Source organism: Notamacropus eugenii, chromosome 2 (assembly GCF_028372415.1).
Source record: "Notamacropus eugenii isolate mMacEug1 chromosome 2, mMacEug1.pri_v2, whole genome shotgun sequence".
Classification (NCBI taxonomy): domain Eukaryota; kingdom Metazoa; phylum Chordata; class Mammalia; order Diprotodontia; family Macropodidae; genus Notamacropus; species Notamacropus eugenii.
This window is the reverse complement of record NC_092873.1, coordinates 302,165,816-302,170,355: the sequence shown is the minus strand read 5'-3', so window position 1 is coordinate 302,170,355 and position 4,540 is coordinate 302,165,816.

The window sequence follows — 4,540 nt, the reverse complement described above, 5'->3', positions numbered from 1 at the left end:
TATTGTTTTTCTCAAAGAATCAGCCCTCAGCTTTGTTTTTACCATTTTTATAGTATTTCCGCTCCCCCCATTATATCTTTTCTTTTCCCGTATGTTTATATGTAGTTTACATTTGTTGATGCTCTGAGTTTTTTTTTTTAATAATTGCATATTCCCTTTATTATTCCTCTTTTTAAAGTCTGGTAACATATTTTTACCCATTTCTTTTGTGCATCCTAAAATTGTCAGTATCATTATTATTCTCCTCTTTAATACAATTGTTAATTGTTTCTATGATTTGTTCATTCATTCAGTATATCTGTGCTGTCTCAAATTTTGTTTTTTATTCCTTGTATTATTATTTTTATTTCATTATAGTCTAAAAAGATGTGCTTGATATTTCTCCTTTGTAATATTTTAAATATTTATTGATATTTTGATAAATTTCTCTGTCCATTGTCTACTTTTGTAAAGAAATCCTGAGAATTAGTTTTCTTTAGTATTACCATTCAGAAAATGGCATTGATCTTTCATTCTTTTTTGAAAAATTTTAATTATTTTTGTTACATTTTGAGTTCTGAGCTGTCACCTTCCATCCCATTTAACACTGCACTACATAAAGTTCAATATTTGATACAGATCATATGTGAAACCATACAATACATCGGTTATTTCCCTAGGTATGGATAGTATCTCCCTTCTTGGGTCCTTTGTAGTTGATTTCAATATTCATGTTGCTCAGAATTGTTTAGTCATTTACAATTCCTTTTTGAAGGATATTGCTGTTATTGTATACCACTTTCTCTTGATTCTGCTTGTTTCACTCCCAGTTACTTCATGCAAGTTTTACTATGTTTTCCTAAAATTAACCTGCTTATCATTTCTTACAGCACAGTAATATTCCATTACAATCACACACCACAACTTATTTAGCCATTTCCCAATTGATGGGCATCACCTCAATTTCCACTTCTTTACTGCCATACAGAGAGAAGCTATAAATATTTTTAAAAATTCAGGTTCTCATAGCTCATTGGGTGTAATTCCATATTGCTTTTTAATGTTTGGATCAGTTCATAGTTTCATCAACAGTGTATTAGTGTCCCAATTTTTCCAGATCCCCTCCAACATTCATCATTTTCCCTCCCTATTGTACTAGTCAATCTTACAGGTGTGAGATGGTACCTCAAAGTAGTTTTAATGTGCATTTTTTGAATCAATTATGATTTAGAGCATTTTTTCTTATGACTAAATATAGCTCTGATTTTTTTTTCCCCACAAAACTGTTAGTTTATATCCTTTGACCATTTACCCATTGGAGAAAGACTCATATTCTTATAAATTTCACAAAGTTCTCCAAATGTTTAAGATATGAGGCCTTTATCTAAGAAATTTTCCATAAAAAATTTCCCCCAGTTTTGTTTTCCTTCTAATGTCAGGGTACATTGATTTTGTTTGTACAAAACATTTTAAATTTAATGTGATCAAAATTATTCCATTTTATATCTAACAAGGCTATCTTTTGTTTATTCATAAATTTGAAAGGTGATGTGTTCCATGTTGTTCTCATTTACTTAGGATATATCCCTTTATGTCCCGGTCGTATATCCATTTTGACCTATCTTGAAAAATGGTGCAGGATACTGATCTATACCTAGTTTCTGCCAGACAACTTCCAATTTTTCTAACAAATTTTACCAAATGGCAAATTCTTGTCCCCAAAGCTTAAATCTTTAAATTTTTCAAACACAAGGTTTTATAATGAGCATTAATCTTTCAAATCTAATTTGTTCTATGGTCATATCAGTTTTATATTTTCCTAATTTCTCTTTCTGTTAGATTTATTGTGCTACATGAGACATATAAATGTCTCCTACAATTGTTAGATTACTTTGTTTGGTCTGTTTTCTATCTTGTTTACCTTTATGAATTTAGATGCTATATACCATTTTGTGCAAATACACTCAATGGTGACAATTATTTCATCTGATGCGTAGTAAATTTTGTACCAGTCTTCCATTTTCATCTCTATGTAGTTTTACTTTACACGTTTTATTTATATGCAGCAAATTGCTGGGCCTTGTTTTCTTATCCATTCTCTTACTGTTTTTCTTTATGTTGGATTTCAAAATCCAGGTACATTTATGATTATAATTGTTGAATTTAGATCTTCTTCTATTTATTTCTTTTGTCTCCTTTCCAGTTAATATTTTCTTCCTGAGATTAATTTTGCTCATAGTAATTTGATGCTTTTTTTCTACAAGCTTTCCCTCTCATTATTGATTACCTCCTCCTCAAAGTTCCTTGAATTAAACTATTTATTTCTCTTCCTTTTTCTATTCCTTCCCAAGATCTTTGACCTTCCCCTTATCTCAACCAGATAAATGTGTTATTCAAAAACTTGCCTTCCCACTCCAGCACTACAGCCAACATTTTAGCTAAAATAATATGCTTTCATGGTGCTACGTCCTAAGAAGTTTTCATTTATTATGTTTGCAATACTCCTATCCTTTTCTGAATTGCATTGTGTCATGTATGAGCTATAAATGTACCTACATATGTTACATGTACAATATATATTATGTATAATATACATACACATAAATACAAATATAACACATTAACATAAATACACTATGGGGAAGGAAAGAGAGAGAATACAAAGATAAGGCTTAAGTGAGATAATGGATATAAAATATTTTGTTAACCTTAAAGTGTACATATACAATACACATATACATATGTTAATTATCATCATCATTAATACTGCTATTAGGCTCCAGTTGCCAGGGCTAAGTCTGGTGATGATTTCATTCCCTTCTATTGTACTCCCCTTGCACTCAAGCAATAGTTAAAAGAATGTGCCAGTATATATTAACAACTGGATTCTCCAGGAAAAAAAATTATGCCCCCACACTTTAAAATTTAATGTTACTTATTTTAACCTTTGACAGCAGTGGAAGTATATAAAACAACTTCACATTATTTGTGATTCAAACAATGTTAGTTACCAAATTAACTTTACTGTGGTATATATTTCACAAATAAGTGCTGTTTTACCTTGTAGTTTTATGTTGTATTCGTTGCTGTTATTTAGTCGTTTTAGTTGTGACTGATTCTTCATGATCCCATTTGGGGTTGTCTTGGCAAAGATAATAGAGTAGTTTGACATTTCCTTCTCTAGCTCATTTTACAGATGAGGAAACTGAGTTCAGTTTCCTGGGTTCAGTGACTTGTCCAGAGTCATACAGCTAGTAAGTGGCTGAGACCAGATTTGAACGCGGGTGTTCCTGACTAGTGCTTTATCCACTGGGCCATGTAACTGCGCATGAATTCATTAAGAAATATCAAGTCTGCAGCAAAACTAATTTTCAGAACAATTCAGTGTTTGATAATGATGGTTGAGGATGGGCCTCATTCAGAAAAAAAAAATGCATTCTTGGTCCTTAGTTCAAAAAATCGCACTAAATTTTTTTTCCCTCTCTTTTTGTTTTGACCTAATGGGTACGCACTAGTCATTTAGACATCCAGCTATCTACTCCAGGTCATCTGATTCTCTGCCTGCCACATGCATAACTACTCGTTTCCCATTCCAAGCTCTTCCCATTTCTTTTTCCCTGGCTATCATTTGCCTATAAATGTTGTCTTCCCTTGTTAGAATGTAAGCTCCTTGAGGCAGGAACTGTGTCTCCTTTTATATTTGTCTCCAGGACTAAGCAAAATGGGTGACTCAGAGTATGTGCTTGCTAAATGCTTCTTTCCTTCCTTCTTTCCTTCCTTCCTTCTTTCATACCTTCCCTAACTTATTCAACTTATCCAATCATGTTCACCTGGGTCCTGTTCCTAGCTTCTTCTGTTTTCACCTATTTCTTTGTTGCCCATCTTTATCCATCATTGGTTCCATACTGTAGTGTATGTCTCATGGAGAGTCCTTAGTTCTAGAGATGATATAATGCCTGCCAAGTGATAGAAAGGTAATTGTATAGCATATTTTAAAAGACATTTTATTCTAATTATACTGGGATAAAAATCATCTGGAAGTGTCATGTAAGAAGTCAAAAGCTAGCAAGTATATTAACAACCTATGTTAATTTCCCAGATGAAAGGGAAGTACAGAAATGGTACTCATTTGAAGCCTGATATTGCAGAAATACAATGGTATGAAATGTGTAATGTTTTGGACATATAGTTCCCCAAAATGTAAATATCACAGGATAGTGTGATAGGCATCAAAAGTCCCAGTTAGTAAGGATCTTTCATTCTCAACCTCACTACTTTTAAAAAATTAATTTTACATGTTATTGGGTAATTATAATTATTTAACCTATTCCACTTTTCAAAAATTCTAACTACTAAGAAGATTCCCCTTTTCTTCCAACACATCTACATTAAAGTTGTTTCATTAATGACTGACTATGAGCCAGGCAATATGCTAAGGGCTGGAGATATCAAAAGAAACGTAAAAACCAAAACAAATCTCAATCTTTGCTCTCTAGAAAAGATGCTTCTAGAATTAGAAGCTTCTAATTGAAGCTCACGGTCATGTACTATAACATATCCC